Here is a 20,844-nt window from a genome sequence, read left to right as displayed (position 1 = left end):
GCCTTTTGATCTTATTGATCTTTTATTTCTTTCGGCCTTTTGTCCCATTCGACGTTTTGTCCCTTTCGACCTTTTGTCCCATTCGACGTTTTGTCCTTTCGACCTTTTGTCCCTTTCGACCTTTTGTCCTTTTCGACCATCTGTCCCTTCGACCTTTTGTCTTTCGACGTTTTGTCTTTCGACCTTTTGTCCTTTCGACCTTTTGTCCCTAACCCCAACGAGGTAGTGGTCGGCTTCAATATTCGCACTGCGGTAAGTGCGGACGTGCGTGATATCGGAGAAGAATTTACCGTCGATTTGACGTGATCGATTTGGTTTTCCGTTTCTTGGTTGGGTGATCTCCATGTGGCCTTGTGATTATTTTTGCGGGGAAAGAAGGTGCTTCGTTGGCCGTTGTCATTCGATACGGTGTGCGACTATCCGGTCTGATGACCGGTCTATACATTTCCTCCCTTCCTACCTGTGCGTTCATGTCGCCGATGACGATTTTGACGTCCCGCAGTGGGCATCCATTGTATGTCTGCTCCAGTTGTGCGTAGAACGCTTCTTTCCCGTCGTCGGGTCTCCCTTCGTGTGGGCAGTGCACGTTGATAATGCTATAGTTGAAGAAACGGCCTTTAATCCTCAGCTTGCACATCCTTGCGTTGATTGGCTGCCACCCAATCACACGTTGGCGCATCTTACCCAGCACTATGAAGCCGGTTTCCAGCTTTGGTAGAAGGTAGCCGCTCGATGCCCGCTTTTCCACACTTTCTGTCCTGGCCAGCAAATCTCCTACAGCGCCACGACGTCGAAGTTGCGGGCATGTAATTCATCGTAGATCATCCTGTCGCAACCTGCGAAACCTAGTGACTTGCAGTTCCATGTTCCAAGCCTCCAATCGTGATCTTTTATTTATTGCCTAGATCTCTGCCGATTATTTCGAGTCGCATTATCTCTTATATTGTTCGTAACTATTGGTTTTCCAGGCGGCTTATTAGGCCTGCGCAAACCTCCTGTCTCGTCTGAGGGCCGTCGTGTCAGAGCTGTTTAGCGTCCCACCTAACACCAGGACTTGGGTTTGTGCGCTTTGGGCGACACACGGTCGCTTTGGTGGGACCTACGTGCGGATACATGCAGCTTTTTATAGGAATTTAACAGGGTCCACTGTCAAACCCCACCACATCCTAGGCAAGCACCACAACTCGCAGATGGCCTGGGGAGGGATCGGGATTGATATGAAAGTACCGACAGAATAGTTCTAAAAACGTTTTAATTACGAACGTTAATCGTTCATTTAATGCGTCTACTTTTGACGTAGACTACGTCTAAGGGGAAGACTCGGATACAGGGTGGCAAATGAAAATTTCCAAATTCGAGACCGTCACGAAATCACGTAAGATTTCAAACGTTAATAGCTCCACCCAAGTAACACATGCAACTTCATAGTATTAGAAAAATATTAAAATGGGTTGTAAATGAGTTGTATCTAAGTTAGTTAGGAACAATTAGTTGTAAATTTGTGATAGTGTTGTCACCCATGTTTTTCTTTCTCATGTTTCGACTAAAGTTGCAATAATACTTAATAAAAACATTTAGTTAGGGATCAACAATTTTGCAACCAAATAAGCACTTCATAAAATAATGCTCTGTTACTTTGAGGTAATTTTGAAACCGCTTACCAACTTACGAATTAATAAGAAAGACAGAACCAATCGTTATTAATTAATTTAAACAAATTTTAATTGATTCGATAAATAAGTAAAACAAGTTAAACTTGAAATTAAGATTATTCACTCTAGGGTAAAATGCCCAATAGTGGACCCCCTAGTAGCGAAATTTTGCTCTTCCTGGCATAAGGAGTGGAAATTTTTAAAATATTAATTCTGCGTGATATCTAATATCAAGCTCTGCATCTCCTCTTCACGATACGTACATGAAACACGCAAATACTCAACGTTATTCGTTGAAATTAACATTTTAAAGTCTGACTGAATTCGCCCTATAGTAGACCCCCTGGGGGTCCATAATAGGAAATTGCTTCCCTATAGTCGACACTTCATTTGATTTTTATGTTCCGTTTCGGGACGTTCTTCTTCCCTATTATGGACCCCCCAAAATATTCCTATAATGGACACTCTCGTGTTTATTTTTTATAGAATTGTAAAAAATCATCTATTTTTACTTTCCATAGCATTTTCCATGCATGTAATCAAATCATAGAACTGTAAGGTAGGTTCTCCCGATGGAATTTCATAGCAAAATGTTTACATTATGCTGTAATAATGCAAAAATGGCTGGAGGGTCCATTATTGGTTGGGGGTCCACTATTGGGCACTTTACCCTATTATTAATACTGTGTTCGATATCATGCCAAATATAAATAATGCTCAGCTTTTTCTGCATGCACACTAGGAATCCAAAACGGTGGAAAAGGAACAATTCCAGTTTTTAAGGGCGTTGGAATCCAGTGAGCTTTCCGTAATCCTTCTGATTTCCACGGAAGAGCAGCCACTTTTACAAGGATGATTGCAGGATTTCCGAAAATGTACTGTTGATAACTCCGGTGATTTTGTTTTTGGAGTCGACATTATCCGTGGCTAATCCTCATCCTTACCTGGATAAAAGTCAATTAGGTTCACTCGCTAATAGTTAATGCATTAAATTACTTACCTGCAGGTTCGAAATTATCAATTGGATAACTATTTCCATTATGTTTCATCGTTTATTGAATCAAACGATGAAATAAAGCTAGAGTAAAAATTTTGTGCTTGCGGATTTATTATTGTTGCAATGAAACTTTTTTATACCTTATTTAATACATATACCATAATTGACATTACAGAAGTGTTATTTAAAAGTTTCTCAAGTGACTTATATAGAACAAAACGAAAGCAATATGGATAGGGTTACTATTTTTATTTACTCGCCTAATTTTATTGGAATTGTGAATTTGAGAAGAAATCATCAAGAAATGCTAATATTTGGTTTACATCACAAAATTATCAAATTGTCGAATATTAAGTGTTAGCTACTTTACACTGCACACTGTTTCCTTTCAAGGAAAAACGTGATCGAAATTATTTTGACCTAGAAAAAAGCATTTTAGACCTGTAGTTTCTTTAGCAAAGTTTTTCCGTTGAATATTCTTGATTTTTTGGATGTATCTATTTTGTGATTAATCCCCCTAGAAGTGAGAAACAAAAAAAAAATTTTATTATCAATTTAAAAAATTCATTTTGTTTAGCAATGTTGTAGAGAATCTTATTAGAAAAAATGTTGCTGAAGACACTATAGGTCTATCTTTCAATTTTAATGGTCAAAATTGATTTTTAAATGAAAACGCGCTAAAAATCACTTTTCTTTGAATAACTTTTTCAATCAATTTTCTACAATTTTCGTATGTTCTACAATTTTGATCGCCATGAAAAAATACATGTTTTGCTATAAAAACATATTTTTTATCTCTTATATGTGAAGAGATATTCAGTATTTTCTAACAAAAAGTGAACTTTTTCTGTACAAAAAATCTACTAAACTTGCAAATTCTTGCAAACGAAACCACCTCCACGTGAAACTATGAAGTAAACACTAACGAATCATGGGAAAATCATTTGTCGCTCGTTGTCCCTTCCATGTTAAAACTATGAACGTAATCAGTTTATCACCAGATTAACGGAACCAATTTTTTACTAGTTCAATTGAGCTGTTTCTTGTTCGGGGTCGTTCAAGGTTTGTAAAATATATAGAAATTGTTTTATTATTATATTTCCATATTTTGGTATTTCACTATTAAATTACACAATTAAAAAATCATGTTATAATACTAAAAAGTTAATCATCACTACAGTCGCTGTCGCTTTCTTCTCTCGTACTATCATCAAATAAAACCAAAAGTTTTTTCGCATCTTCCGACAAAAGAGATGCTTTTTTCTTCGGAAATCCTCGAATTGACGTGATCAATGGATCAGATGTCTCTAAAAGCCGGTGTATGAGGTCTGTGTTTGTTTGCACCCTTGAAAACTTCCTGGTATGATCTTCTCTGTAGTTTCTGATGTCCTTATTTCGCGATTCTAACGCCTCTTCCGTTAGTTGACCAATAGGAACAAGGAAAGAAGAAATTACTTTTGCACCATGAACCAGTATTTTATGCACAGATGCTGGCATTGGGTACCATCCGTATTGATCGACGAGAATATGAGCAGTTTGCAAGGCATATTCTTCAAACTTTTCGGAATCAATTTTACAACCTGAAACGAGTACAAAACAGTTCATAAAATAACTCAAACATGAGTGGTCGAAAATTACCAGAAGCCATTGTCTCAAGGATAATTTTACATCGATATATTGCTTCAGGTTTGATTTCAGTGATCTGTGCGGATTGCTCCCAATCGTACACAAAGCGCCTGGCAGTATTGCCGTCGTTGCTATTGCCGCATCCACCAGAACGAGGCTTGTCGACGATCAATCCCATTTCCTTTTTAAATTTCGATTGGATGATGGTTTTCCTCTCCGATACAGTTTTCTTGTGTTCTGCTGTTCTTGCTTGCCATTTCTTTATATCCAGACGATAAGCCAAGTGCAAAAAGTACTCGAAAAACCGAATATACGCATGAAGCACCGACAAACCAAACTGGAAGGTTCCTTCATTTTCATTCCGTTTCAACACTGCATTCAAATCATTCATTTGCGACGGAGATGCGCCACAAATGTAGCAGCATTGCGATGAAGTTGACGTTATGGTATTGCATATTTTCCCGTCAACCATTGTCATGAGCATGTTATACTTAACGAGTACGGAACGGCCAAAACACTGGAATTTCGAGGGTTGTAGCTGCGCAATTTGGCTATCCAAAGAAGCTTGTTCGGCATTGATAAGTGCTGCAGTCTCTTTAGCAAATACTAAATGTAACGGCCTGCAAAACCTCGTAGATGAAGGCCGTGGGTTTTGGAAAACAATTTTTCATTAACAACAATGCTGATTGGGACAATGGATGTTGCAAAAATTTGGCTGTCGGTTGCAGCACCATCATCATTTGTAAATTTCTGCTTATATACTGCATGGTCACCACTGCCATCATACCCGTACTTAACCGTACACACCAAATTCAACAATTCTTCATCTGAAAAGTTAGGTATAATATCTTTGGTCGTCAACATAATTCGTTCAACCGTATGGTCAAGAAGTGCTTGCAGTTTTATTTCTATGTTTGTCTCGCCTATAGTTAACGACTGCTTATCAGGATAACATCTATTTTTGCTTCTAATACTTTCTTGTATGCCGGATATAAGTTAGCATTCCGCATCTTAGCTCCTAGCCGCATCTTGTTATATTGCGATACTGTGAGCTGAGCATCACAAACTAACGCCAAAGCTTCGTCTGGAGTGTAAGAAACGCATAGTGATTGTGCGACACATTTCAATGATTTCAACATGTGTGTTGCTTGAGACGGATTACTCTGCGTGCAGATGTTCAAAATTGATGCCTCAACCCTCCTACCTTCTTCATGTAGCTTCATTGAAGTCGCAAATGATAATTCATCTGCGTTGTGCTTGGATCTTATTTCTGATGTTTTCCTTCTTTTAACGCAGTCTGAACTTTCACTGAAGGCAATTCCTTTAGAAGTCGAAGGAAGTAGGGTGAGTACGGATTGCGGCAATTCGAAATATTGATCAAAATACTTCAACTTCAATACTTCAGCCTCTACGCGCGAATACTTCTTCCATAGCTTCTTAAAATATTTGCTTAAGTTTAAAGAGCATTTCAAAATCTCTGACCGTACATCTCCAGCTTCATCAAAACTGAAATGATTCATTATCTCCAGAGCGAGATAATCGGCTTTTACCTTCATGTTTCCTTCAACACATTTCCATACTCGGAATAAATCGTGGTACTTGAGTTCACCTGCAGGCTCAAATCTACATCTAATATCTATTATTTAGATAGGTAATGAAACTTACTTGTTGATGTCATGTTTCGAAATTGTTTCAAACGTTTTTTTTTCACCATATACACAGGAAATTTAGTCACATTAAAAAATTCTGTTCACTACTGCCTTATCTAAAACATAGCGTTGGCTTACGAAATTAACTTTTGTGTTGTGTCGCGCAGAAAAGTATTTTGGTTAAACACTCTGAATCTCGGCTACAATCAGATAAAGGCTACTTTGATATTTTCAAAAATTTGGTTACTACGTAAAGGAATTAGGCGAGGATTACTTGGATAATAAGCACTATATGTACAATGTGCAAATATAATTGAAGAATAAGTAACTGTTATTTATAAGGCACATCGGACCACATAAACGATCCACATAAAAAGATATGAAAATGATAGAATTATCGAACAAATATGATGTTTATGTGACATATCCGCGAAAAAAAAGATTTTCGTGGAACATAAAGTATATGGCACATTTTTTAATCACAGGTTTTAACATGGAAGGGACAGCGAGCGACAAACGGCTTTCCCTCGATGCATTAGTGTTTACTTCATAGTTTCATGTGGAGGTGGTTTCGTTTGCAAGATTTTGCAAGTTTAGTAGATTTTTTGTACAGAAAAAGGGCACTTTTTGTTAGAAAATCTTGAATATCTCTTCACATATATAAGATAACAATTATGTTTTATACAACGTGATTTTTTCATGGCGATCAAAGTAGAATATACGAAAATTGTAGAAAATTGATTGAAAAAGTTATTCAAAGAAAAGTGATTTTTAGTGCGATTTAATTTAAAAATCAATTTTGACCATTGAAATTGAAAGATAGACCTATAGTGTCTTCAGCAACATTTTTTCTAATGAGATTCTCTACAACATTGCTAAACAAAGCGAATTTTTAAAATGGATAATAAAAAAAATAAATTTCGTTTCTCACTTTTAGGGGGATTAATCACAAAATAGATACATTCAAAAAATCAAGAATAATCAATGGAAAAACTTTGCCGAAGAAACCATAGGCCTAAAATGTTTTATTATTGGTCTATTTAATTTCGATCACGTTTTCCCAAAAAGGAAACAGTGTGCACTGTATGTATATACAAATCAAATGGTCTGTGTTCGTACCCGCATAACTAGAAACGGGTGGATAAATTTTCTTCATTCCTTCTACAGATAAGTTCCTTTTAGTTTTCGACGGGTTTGTCAAACAAGTCAAACCACCTTCCTTTTGCCAGTGGAGATATATCAGCTTCCACACTGATATTCTTCCCTCCCCCTTCATACGGGAGCTTGGCAGAAGGAAGGTCGTGCGATATATGCCATCACAAATATTGCCCTCCGCTCGCTTTCAAATCGACTTCTATAAAAACATTCTTCATGCCTGCCGTATCCTAACGGAACTATCAATTCTATACTTTCGCCTCTAATGCTATCATGAACATGTACGTCCGAATTTGGAAGATGATATTAGCATTTCCATATCATAGTCTCTATACATAAAAATAAATTGGTCTGTGTTCGTATCCACTTAACTTGAAATGGCTGGTTTGGTTTTCTTCAGTCCTTCAGCAAATCTATTCTGTATAATCTCCGACGGGTTTGGAGGATATTTTTCATGTGAAAATCAAAGATAAAATTGAGATATCGTAAAATAATGGAATAAGGATTTGCATGAGAATTTTGCATGGACAGTTCACACCTCGCGTTCTCGCTTGACTATGCAGGAGAACGTCTGCCGGGTCAGTTAGTTACTAAATAATAAAGTCCATAAAGATTTTCAGTCAATTAGGTCCTTCCGTAGCCCTACACTGAATGTGATCTGGCGAGTGTGATTGAATGTTTCAACTGCAATTAAATTTCTTTTTCAACATATTTGAAATAATTTACATGCTCTTTCATGCACCACGGAAAAATAAGTTTATTTTGCGATCTGTATATTGACAATTTCTACATCGAAACACCGGAGATTTTTTTCAATGTCTTTTTCCTTCGACTTTTTTGGTCAAACATTTCAATTTCAGAAGAAAAACAATGAATTTACAAATATTTTAATTTGTTAGAAAAATACTTTTGTGGATGATTTTTTATAACATCCGTTCTCATTGCATCAGTTCAGTACTTCAACATATAAAAATAATATTATTATGTAACTGAACATGCCACCAAATCCCATTTTATGCCAATTTAAAAATAAATCGTTATATATAACTAGTTTATTTGTGGACGCAGTAGCGCCCGTGGCAAGTGTTTTTTTTTTTCATGCATTAAAAAATCAAAATTTTCAACGTCTGTTGTCTATGATTTTTTTTCCATCAAATGCTGTGGCCGGTTGTCACTGGTTTTGTTTTCTGCATCCGATAATCAAAAAGAATTGAAGTGTCAAATATTTTATTTTTTGTTAGAATTTCCCCGCCGAATTTCATAGGACAGACAAACAGGGCTATTATATATAGTATATATCTGGGTGCTGCGGATAGAGCCGCTTTTCTGCTCTCAAGCGAGTAGAGGGATATTTTGAAATCAATCCCATAAGCAAAATTATTTTGCAGTTACTTGGCTGTCAAATATTTCCCGCTCTTCGAATTTCTCTTTCCATGCTGTATGAAGGCGCACAAATGCGCGAGACTCTACATGACTTTACGATGATTTACATACATTCCTGCTGCAATCAGCTGCTGAATCTCGTGAAATTTCGTAACGAGTGCTTTTTAATTGCATTCCTACTAATTTTCAACTCGAAATATAATGTGAAAATATTTGTTACAATGAATACAAAACTTAAACCAAGTTTATTTTTATTTTTTCCCAAATGATAACAATACTTCTCAATATAGGATCTGAAACGAACATAACCACAATTTTCAATGTTTGGCTCCGGAACAACAGAAAATTTTGGCTTCAGTTTGACAACCAAATCAATTCTATCCGCACCACCCAGGTATATATAAGTGTTTATTTTTTGCCTTTCTGGCATACAAAGTATACGTTATATCTTCGCTCCAAAAACAAACTTTTTATAGAAGACTCGGCGACACATAGTGTTATATATCAATCGACTGAGGTCGATGGATTGAGGTGATGTCTGTGTGTGTGTGTTTGTGTGTACAGTGACCTGCATAATAAAAAACCCGCTTGTCATTTTTTTTATACAAAATGGTCAACTTTGGAGATCTAGATCTTGGTTGTGTGTGAACCAATTTTGCTGAAAATTTAACCAGAGCTCAGATATAACTTGAGCCATACCTAAGTTTCGACCATATTGATTCAGACACCATTACATAATAATTTTCATAATGTTTTTGATTCAGAACAATTTACCTCATCGAGTTATCTCAAACTTTTATGCTTAAATGAGATTTATGCAATTATTTATAGTTTTACTAGAAAGCGAAAATACATTTGGCAACCCTAGACACAAAGACTTAAAGGAAAATATGGCGACAATTTCAGGAAAAAAAAAATCAAATTTTATGCTATGATTTAATGTTTTCCAGTGGGCGCGTGTGAAATACAGGACTTTCATATACATGTTTACCAAAAATTGTAATCCGCCATAAAAATTTTATAATTTCAAATCAATATCAGCATAAAGATAAAGCTTACTGATTTGAATAATTATCATGAAACTTGTCGGACACAGAAACACGATCTTCTTTCCAATAGATGAGTATAGTGACAGGCTAATTTTATTTTCATTTTGCAATATGCTGTATATCAATAATATTTGTGTTGCACAAAAATATCAAATGCAACTTGGTTGTGTTTTATAATGACTCCACCTCTTGCGCTTTTTCCGTTATATATCTATATATATAAAACGCAATGTTTTTATGTTTGTATGTATGTTTGTATGTATGTTCCAGCATAACTTCTGAACCCATTGACCGATTTCAACCAAATTTGGAACACACATTCTTTATCTTAAGGAGACGACGATAGGTGGTTAGGGATGCTCTTTACAAAAGAGAGAGAGTATGGGGGGAGGGGTATTGTTTAGCAATCGATCATTTCAATGTAAATCTTGAGCCTCATGACCGATTTGAACCAAATTTGTATCAAATATTGTCTGTCCTAAGGAAGAGTTTTAGTGTATATGAGTAAGACATTTTAAAAGGGGAGGGTGTGAAAGAGGGGTATTGTTTAGTTATCGATCAATTCAGCATGACTTCTGAACCCATTTATCGATGTCCACCAAATTTGGAACCCATATTATCTGTCTCTATCTGCTCCGAAAACAAATTGGCCGAATACCTTAAAAATAGCAAATCCTCGACAATAACATTTTCCCGGTAATAACATTTCCCCAAAAATGACTTTAACGAAAATGATATTTCCCAAAAATGATTCTTACCGATACACATATTCCAGAATATGACATTTCCCTGAAAATGACATATCCCTGAATGTAGCAGGCCATTAACATAACACTATTTGGCCTAAGGTTATTCGTCATGAAGGACATTTGGGATAATTAAGAACAGCATCAGAAAAATCTTGCATAGCATTTGCATTTGCTGGGTATAAAACAATGATAATTGTTTCCCTTCATCGGAATAATGGTATGCCCAGTGAAAAGCAATGATTAATGTGTTTCCTTCTGAATGGTGGATGTGATTGCTTCTTTAAAAGTAGGCATTTGCCCGGAATAAGGCAATGGTGGGTGTGATCCCTTCTTAAAAAATATGCGTTTGCCCGGAATATGGCGTCGATGGATGTTTTTCCTTCCTTAGAAAAAGTCGTTTGCCCGGAATAAGGCTTTTCAAACCCACGATCCCTTCTTCAAAATTAGTCAATGTTTCCAAAAGCATTCTTTTAATCAAATGATAAAGTATGAATAAGTAAACACAATTACCCTGTTGATCAATTGGTTTTATCATTTTCCGATTTTAAAAGAAAACTGCAAACCAAACTGGCAATTCCGAGCAAGGCCGGGTACATAAAGCTAGTGAGTTATATAGAAGGGCTAAAACCATGAATCCGGAAATCAAAATTGTTCTAAATAAATCACAGAAACTTAATTATAATTTAATGTGTTGCTTGGGCATTATCTTTCAATGGATTTTCGAGATTTTATTATCAATCGAATCTCCAAGCAATCTCCAGCAATTTTTTAAGTCCATTGGAACTATTGATAATCAACGTAAAAACATTAAAAATTCCAATTCTTTACCAACTCAGTAAAATTTCAGATTTTCGTTACGACCGCCGTATGGTGCCGTTGGTTCTTGCGCTCTACTTTTGTGCGGTGATTCGCACAAAAAGTACAACAATAGAACCAGAGCAATGACCGCGGTCGGAGCAAAAAAGTAGTGTTTATGAAAAAGTGCTACAGATGCTGAACATGTTGATGTAAGCAAGAGGTGATCATCAGAGATGCCAGATTTGAAGACATGTCTTCAATTTGAAGACATTTGAATCTCTGTGAAGACATTTATTTCGTGAAGACATTTTGAAGACTTTTCAAAATATTTGAAGACTTATATACTTATTTGAAGATACTTGAAGACATTCAATAAGCCAGCGAATAGAAAATACAATTTTATTACTTACTTCACTAAATTTTTACTACAGCATTTCCCACATAACAGCTATGTGAATTCGCATAGCATGTATGTGGAAACACACATAATCCTTATTAACTAATAACCTTCGTGTGGATTCTCCTAGAGCGGCTAGTTATTATTGCACACATAAAATGTATTTGTAAAATTCTTTAGATTTTTGCCAATAAAAATGTGTGTATTTTTATTAGTGTATAAATTCTGCGACCTCTATATGTAAACATTTATTAAACATTTTTTAAATTAACATTTATTAAACATTTATATTACATAACCTATAATAGTCGTTGTCTCGGGCTTAGAATCTCAAACATAAAAATACATTCACATTAGCCGGTTGATAAATGTAACGCGTTTTAGACCTCATACGCACTTTGAGCTGCGTGCTGGTTAAAAAAAAATCCCGATGACAGCATTCGATTGAATTTGGCGGCTGCGTCGTTTTTGACGTGTGTGAAAAGGTATTTCGATCATTACATCGGAACGCAATGACCGATCTAATATGCGGCAAACATAGACAGAATTCTCGCTTAACTTTTCAAAAGGACCTAAGTAACATATTTTTCATGAATTAATTTGAGTACTGCAATCAAAAGCTTTCATGCTGTTCTGTTGATTGCGCTGTTCAAATTAATTCATGAAAAAAAATGTTACTTAGGTCCTTTTGAAAAGTTAAGCGAGAATTCTTCTATGACTAGATTTAATCTATTCAACCGTTGAGCTAGAACCAGATTTTTTTTCTAAATTCATCTGATCTTTTCGGCATTTCCATTCCTTCATTCCACATTCCTCTAAATATCCGTCGGGAAACTCTTTGAATTTCCCGTGGATTTTTAAAAGAATTTTCAGTGAAAATTTATTAGAATTTTTCGTGTAAAATAAGAAGAATTTCCCATGAGGAATTTCTTGTCTAAATTTAAGGGAATTGAAAATTCCGTTAAAATCATCGAGGATATTTATAAATATTTCCGTAAAGAAGAAATAAAGGGAAATCCTTCAAATATTGCTTTTTGCATTGAAACTTTTCGTTTCGTCACTGAAACCATTGACACTTGTCTTCAGCGACTGCTTCCGCGATAGAGCATTTGCATATTTCATTCACTCATACATCTATATTGCTGTCAAAATGTGCATTTGACAACTAAATTTTCAGCCAAAAGCTCTATTTTTTGACACCGGTGCACTCACACAACTAATCGACATCAGTTGTCAAAAAATCAGGAGTACCAACTTGACCACTATCTCCTTGTCGCCGAGGCTGGCGCTGAGTGCTCGGCGCGGAAACCCAAAGGTGGGAATAAAATTTTGGGGCTTATATTTGCGCAATATTTGAACTTCTACAAAAAATCCCTTTCAATTTCCACAAGAAATTTGTCTTAATTAATTTCCATAGAAAATTCTAATGAATGTCGACAAGAAATTGAAATTGTTTTGGTGTTAAAAAGATATTTCTCAAAACTTCCATGGTAAATTACTACAGGAAAATGTTCTTAAAACAAATCCCGAGGAAACTTGTTGCACACTTTCGTGAAATTCTTCCTTGAATTCCTTTGGTAATTCTTCTAGAAATATCTTTGGACATTCTTCCAGTATTTCCTCTGAGAAAAATCGTTCTGCTATTCTTTCTGAAATTCCTCCTAAATTTCCTCCACGAATTTGTCCGGAAGTTTCAGGGATTTCTCCAAAAAAATCTCTAGGAATTCCTCTGGAATTTCCTCTAAGAGCTCCTCCGTAAGATCGTCCAAGAATTCCAGCGAAAGTATATCCAAGATTTCCGCCGGAAGATCCTCCAGAATTCCTCCGGTAGTTCCTTCACGAATTCCTCCAGCAGTTCTTTTAGGAATTCCTCCGGAAGTTATTCCAGAAATTCTTACGAAAGTTCCCCCAGGAATTTTCACGGAAGCTCCTTTAGGGATCGCTTCGGAAGTTTCTCCAGGAATTCCTCTGGAAGATTCTCCAACAATGTTGCTGAAAGATTCTCCAAGAATACCTCCGGAAGTATACTATGGAATTTCTCTGGTAAACAGGATTTCATTCGGAAATGTCTGCAGCAATATCTTAAGAAGATCCTCTAAGAATTCATTCATAACTACTTCCAAGAATTCCTCCGGAAGTTTGTTTAGAAATGTCTAAACAAGAAGGAATTCCTGTGAAATTTCTGAAGGATTTTCTTGATGAATTTCTGAAGGATATTCCTTAGGAATTTTTGAAGGAATATCCTTCAGAAATTCATCAGGAGAATACTTCAGGAATTTCTCCAGAAAATCCCTCCGGAATTTATCCTGAAGTTTCCACAGGAATTCCTTCTTAGGTTGCTCCAAGAATTCCTCCTGATAATCCTCCGGCAATTCCTCCGGAAGTTCCTTCAATAAATCCTTTGAATGTTCCAACAGGAATTCTACGAGAAATTTCTTCAGGTGCTGAAGTAATTAGAAGCTCCGTCAAGAAGTAATTAGTATAAGTAATAAGAAGGTTCATGAAGGGTTTATCCCGAAGTTGCTCCAGAAATTTATCCGGAAGTTCCTACAAAAAATCTCATGGTAAATTTTGAATCCCTACAGGGATTTAATAAATAAATTTGGAAGAATTCCACGTGGAAATTCAGTTAAAAAATCCAGTGGAATTTTAACCAGACTCAATAAAAAATCCAGGGAAACACTATCTCATGAAAATTTTAAATTAAATATAAATATTTAAATTATATTTAAAAAATATTCTCTAAAATTCTAACAATTTAAGCATTAAAAAAATAAACATTATTCCACATCAATAAAATAAGGACTTGATTGAATTTACAAACCTATATTGGATTTTGAAATTTCTCGCTGATATTCATAATTTTAATATTGAAGACATTTGAAGACATTGTTGAACGACTGTGAAGACATTTGAAAATATCATCTGGCATCCCTGGTGATCATTAAAATTGATTATTAGGCAGCACCCCTTTAAAGGCTCCCCCAGACCGAAGCTATTTCATCGCCGCGACGGCGACAACTAGTTGCCGCGATTCTATCGTTGTGTCGCTGCAGGCAATGTTCTATTTACGCTTCCATACCAACGGCGACAGAATCGCTGTCGCCAAGCGATAGAACCGCGTCGCGACTGTCGCGTCGCGTGTGTTTGGGGGAACCTTAAAATAACACTGCAAAAGTCACACAACAGACGGGAAAAGGAAAGGCATCATCACCACTGCGGAGTAATAAATTTGGGGTTTTAAAAAAAAAACATTGTTATATCAGGTTATATCCAACCATTTTCATATATTGAGTTACGCTAATTTTGTTCGAAACACAAATGAATTGGTGTGCGATCAAACATGATTTGCGGAAAAACTACAAATTTCACGCGGCAAAACGTTTACCAAAACGAACCGCGCTGTCTCCTGACCCCATATATCCAACATCCCCAACGGCCGGCGCTGGGTCACCCGTTTGTACACATTGAAGGTAATATTATTCTTAAATATCATCTGTTGGTTCTCTTTGTAATTACATCTGGCCTGGCAGAAACAGAGTAACAACCGTGGCGTCAATGCTCATAAGAGTGGTTCAATTTTTGACGTTTTCGCTCCCCTATGCTTAAACGGTGGTACCAGTAGAACTTCTTTAATTTTTAGCAGATTTGGATGTAATTTGACTTAGGACGCGCGATTTGAAGTTTTGCAATGTTGCTCATTAATATCTAAATATATATGAGTACGTTGGCAACATAGGAAATTTAGCGAGTGAATAAATCGTTTTTGTTGCGAAACAATTTGCTTCTTGCAAGAGAAATTATTAAGGAAAAACTAAATCGTGGGGAATTCAATTGAGCACGTAAAAGAATAATATATCAATAATGAGCATTTTTGTTTTCTTTTTAACTTTGCTTACGAAAGTTCGATCGGCTCGCAACAACAACCGTCTTACAGATACCGTCGACGATGAATTTTGGAAAAAAATTTCACGGTTTAGAAAAATGTCTCCTAGTACCGGACACTATTGGATCAAATGTTCAAATATTGTTCAAATGTGACAAAGTTCCTGTTACATGAGTAAAGACATCATTCGGAATAATCATATTTTTCATGTGCTTCAAGCTGTAAATATTAAAAATTGTTAGTAGAGCTTATTTGACTCTTCGGCTAAATTGTTTACATCCTAAACCAAATTCCCACCTTTTTCAATGTCCTCTTTGTTTCTGCTAATTTCTGTGGCTTACTCAGCAAGAAGAAACAATTGAATTGAAGTAAGTGTAACAAAACAGGTGTAAAAATGGCTATGAAAAATCTCAATGTCCGAACACCACATTTACAGGCACATCTAACATATCATCATCATTATTTAAAATATGGCTAATATGGACCATCTTCACACAATCAGAATGCATTAGATTGATTTTAACATTATTGGTTCAAACCTTCTTAAATAACACGAAACATCAAAATTTTAAACATTTTTATTCAATTTCATATTGAGCATGAGCATGAGCATGAGCATTATGACCGCACAATTCGTAGTTGCTACTCCGTGATTGACTGAACTTGCGAAATTGTACAGAGAACACAATGAATGGGGCTTGGGATTAGCTACCCATTCTCAATGTACACGTTTCTGGGAGCTCAAATATTCAAAGTCAATAACGGCGCCGGCCACGTCCTTACGGTCATATAGGAATGGAAGGATTGTTAGTCCGACTCTCGTTGCTACTAGAGACCGAGTATACCTCTGCATCTCCACGATTGTCTTGGGATAGGATATCGTTTTAGTTACAAAGGATAATTTATCTGGATTCACTTTGGTAAGCGATACGATCTATGGGATGGGAAATAACACTAATTCGAGTTAAAAGTTAAAACATGCACGCCCGGTTGCATATGAAAACTGAGGAGATTCGCGTTTTGGACGACCGCACTGAAGCGCAGCACTCTGTATTCACTTGCTCGATGGCTACAGCAAACTATTGACATGCGCATAAGCCACCGAACACAAGATATATATTCTATTTCTTTCCCGACGGCTGAAACACGCACTGCACTTACTTGTTCGATGGCTACTCTTATTACCTGCCGCGCAATGCAGAACACAATATTTTGGCCGATCGCGCGATAGTTCTGCTATTCACTCGCACAAAATTTACAAAATTTCGGTGACCAGCCGATCGTTTTGCTTTCCGCACAAAGCAAAACTTAATTTCGACGACCGGCCGATCGCTCTGATTACTGGAGAATCTGAAACACGAGAAATCATGCACTGAAATGATTAACTTTTCCGCGCATTGCAGAACACTATATTTCGGCAGATCACGCGATCGTTCTACTGTCTGAAACAAGAGAAATCTCGCACTGAACTGATTTTTATTACCGGCCGCGCAATGCAGAACACAATAATTCGGCCGATCGCGCGATCGTTCTGCTGTCCGAAACAAGAGAAATCTCGCACTGAACTGATTTTTATTACCGGCCGCGCAATGCAGAACACAATTTTTCGGCCGATCGCGCGATCGTTCTGCTGTCCGAAACAGGAGAAATCTCGCACTGAACTGATTTTTATTACCGGCCGCGCAATGCAGAACACAATAATTCGACCGATCGCGTCATCGTTCTGCTATCCGAAACAGGAGAAATCTCGCACTGAACTGATTTTTATTACCGGCCGCGCAATGCAGAACACAATAATTCGACCGATCGCGTCATCGTTCTGCCCATTTTATTCAATTTCATATTTTGTACAAAGCTTACATGAAAATTTGATATCTCATGCCGTTAAAAGCTTTTAAATAGCTTCCTTTTGTACTTAATAAGCTGAAGGAGGAGCTCTGCAAGTATCGTTTTAAGAAGTGTCCGGTATTGGGAGGTGTCCTGCGCTGGGGATCTCCCCCTAAATAGTTAATGAGCCGCCTCACGAAACGATCTTTCACATACGGGGCGATTTCCATACAAACTTCAAACTGCTCGTACTCAGTTAAATTACAACCAATTCGGTTGAAAATTTAGGAGGTTCACCAAAACTGCAAATGGTATCGTTCAAGCATAGGGAGGAAAAAGTAAAATATCAATCACTCTAAGCTCTAAGCAAATTAATTATTATCTTATGATCTGCTTTACGTAGTTTACGTCGGGCGGTCGTATCTTGTATATAACCCTCTGATTTTTCTTCTTCTTTTTTCATGACTCTACATTCCAACTGGAACTTGGCCTGCTTTTCAACTTAGTATTCTATTGGCATTTCCTCAGTTATTAATTATTTAATTTATTTATTTATTTTTTCATTTCGTCAACCGACGTAGACTAGTACAAATAAACAGAGATGAGCCAGCATCGGGCTAAAAGTCTCCTTAATAAAGACACAAAAAAAATAGCACAAATAAAATAATAATAATAATGTTCGTGAGAAAATATTTTATTACATTCGACCTGGATATTATGAAGTCAATAATTAAAAAATATATATGCTGCATGGATGCACTATGCCCAAGCAGGAAAAATGTTTCCCACCAGAAAACATCCTGACAAGACCGAGAATCGAATTCGTTAAATCCGGATTGGCAATCTTACACCTTTGCCCGCAACTAAACATTTCGTTCTTTCATCACAATCGGTAATCACTGTCAAAAAGTGATTTGATCATTATTCATCATTTTCTATCATACACATTCAGTTTTTGTTTTTGCAGCTCGACAAAATCCACACAGTCCTCTGCTTAGCAAAATAAGTAAACTGACATTCCGGCAAAAACGTCGTTTGTTAGTTGATTCTTAGTAATATATTTTCTGCGTTTCAACAACGTTTCATTTAATTCCACATCTTGATTGTAACTTTGCAGATTCCTTTTGGCAGGCCATGTGCTTATGAATACCTGCGACTCGTCTGTCTATAATGTTATAATTAAGTGAAGGAGTTGTAGTTATATCTCGTGCTGATTCTCATTCATTCTTTTTTTATTCTTTCTTGCAAATAACATGCATGAGATCAGAAAGTGAGGTAAACATTGAAAGCGGAAATCCTGTTTGCTTATACGTCTAATATATATTGGTACTGATGAACATGATGGCAACATGATGAAGATAAATAGCAGCATTCTCTTTTCGTTATTGCAGGTCAACACTTCTTTCACATCACGACGGCAAAATATTACAAAGTAATCCGAATAATCCTTTCCTATTCCATAAAAATAACTGCAGGAACCACGCCGTACTTTAAAATCCTGCTGCAGACGACAACATACTCGTAAGGTGAAACACGATCACTCTTAGCACGTGACGAAGCAGAAAAAAGCGTGGTAATGCCGTTAAGTAGACATCAACAATCGCACGAATGGTCGGCATGAAGAAAAGGTTTCAGGTCGGTGTCTTCTTTCTTCCCACTGTATTCTATATTCCATAGTCATTGCTGGAGCCACAATGCAATTTCATACTTCATCGCTTCCATTGGTGAACAAAACCAGCATTTTCGGACTTATTACTAAACGTAGATAATAAAGTTCGAGTAATATGATATTTTTCCAAAACTTTCCAATTCGCGACTAGATCATGAAATCGTTTGTAAGATCTTGATTGACCATATATGGTCGCGCTACTTCCAGTGTCTTTGTTTCTTCGCCAGAATCCATCCAATCGTTTCTTCCGGATAAAACTTTCTCCTACCCATCAGAGGTCACAACGTGCTTATGGTCTAATGCATCGCATGAGCACGTGTTCACTGAACGACGCCTCCACTACACTGTATAAAATCAAATCAGTTCAATTGAACATTAATTCAATTATTGTATTGATTTTCAAGCACGTCACAGTTTTTATTGACCAAGGATCGAATCCAACACTTAACTTCAATTCTATCACTTAATCCGACATGTATTTATCATTTGAATAACGCAGAAGACTCAGATTCAACGCACCTCCGATTCCAAAGTTTTTTTTACAGAAGATATTGACACGTTACTGTCTACAACCGACTGTTTGGTTAATCCAATTTATCACTGCACCGAATAGTTCAGAATAGTTCCTCCTAAATCCAGACAACCAAACACGCGAAAAGCCGACGAAAAACTGAACTCAGTTTTCCACCTTTGACTGCGAACAGACTGTCAGCTACAATGCAATGGATCGGTACAAGGAAGCCTTACTAGTGGTGGGCTAACGTGCCTCTTGTCGTGGGCTTTGGAACTGACGTTTACGGCAGGGATATTTTAAAGAACCCTATTTTCTAGCTCTAACGGTGCTAATATTGTGCAAATATATAATCACCCATATTCTTGTTTACGTACGAACGCGCTTTCGAGCGAAAGTTAAAGCGCATTCCTGTTTAAGGGCTACCTTACACCAAGATTTTTTTATGTACATGTACATAAAAAAATCTAGCCTTACACCTCGGGAGAATTTTCCGCCGGAATTTGGTCCCCGTGTATTTTCCAGAGGAGCGGGATTTTGATTTTCCGTGTCCAAATCCCGAAAACATCGCATATGTAAAAATGCATGGGGAAAAAATCCGCGGTTCAAATTCCCGAGGTGTGACTGCCTAACACCTCGGGGAAATTTTGCGCCAGATTTTGGTACCCTGGCTTTTTAAATGAGGCCGGGATTTTGATTTTCCGTGCCCAAATCCCGAAAACATCGCATATGCAAAAATGCATGGGGAAAATTCCGCGGACCAAATTCCCGAGGTATGAGGCTACCTTTACGCCAGCAAAATCAAATGGAGAAACAGTTCGAAAGAATTGCATTCGTTCGAAAGTATCGTTTGTCCGTAAACAAAAATAAGGGTGAATATCTGTTTCTGCCCACACGAAGGGAGATCCGACGACGAGAAAGAAGCGTTCTATGCGCAGCTGGAGCAGACATACGATGGATGCCCACTGCGGGACGTCAAAATCGTCATCGGTGACATGAACGCTCAGGTAGGAAGGGAGGAAATGTATAGACCGGTCATCGGACCGGATAGTCTGCATACCGTATCGAACGACAACGGCCAACGATGCATAAACTTTGCAGCCTCCCGCGGAATGGTAGTCCGAAGCACTTTCTTCCCCCGCAAGAATATTCACAAGGCCACATGGAAATCACCTAATCAAGTAACGGAAATCCAAATCGATCACGTTCTAATCGACGGTAAATTCTTCTCCGACATCACGAACGTACGCACTTACCGCAGTGCGAATATTGAATCCGACCACTACCTCGTTGCAGTATGTCTGCGCTCAAAACTCTCGACGGTGATCAACACGCGTCGGAGTCGTCCGCCGCGGCTAAACATTGGGCGGCTGCAAGACGGTAGACTAGCCCAGACTACGCGCAGCAGCTGGAAGTGGCACTTCCAACGGAAGAGCAGCTAGGCGCAGCATCTCTTGAAGATGGCTGGAGAGATATACGATCCGCCATTGGAAGCA

The 20,844-nt window shown here is 37.3% G+C and overlaps 1 protein-coding gene across 3 annotated transcripts in view; it reads right to left on the bottom strand.

Moving 5' to 3' along the window:
• LOC134223975 (prominin-1) overlaps nucleotides 1–19,517 on the bottom strand; it is a 32,848-nt gene extending 13,331 nt beyond the window's left edge. For all 3 annotated transcript variants that reach the window (XM_062703192.1, XM_062703193.1, XM_062703194.1), the window contains exon 1: nucleotides 19,357–19,517. The gene's annotated coding sequence lies outside the window, so the exon portion shown is untranslated. The remainder of the gene's footprint in view (nucleotides 1–19,356) is intronic.
• Nucleotides 19,518–20,844: the final 1,327 nt, after the last annotated feature.

Source organism: Armigeres subalbatus, chromosome 3, assembly GCF_024139115.2.
Source record: "Armigeres subalbatus isolate Guangzhou_Male chromosome 3, GZ_Asu_2, whole genome shotgun sequence".
NCBI classification, from domain to species: domain Eukaryota; kingdom Metazoa; phylum Arthropoda; class Insecta; order Diptera; family Culicidae; genus Armigeres; species Armigeres subalbatus.
Note: the sequence above shows the minus strand (reverse complement) of the source record. Positions and strands in the feature narration are given on the sequence as shown.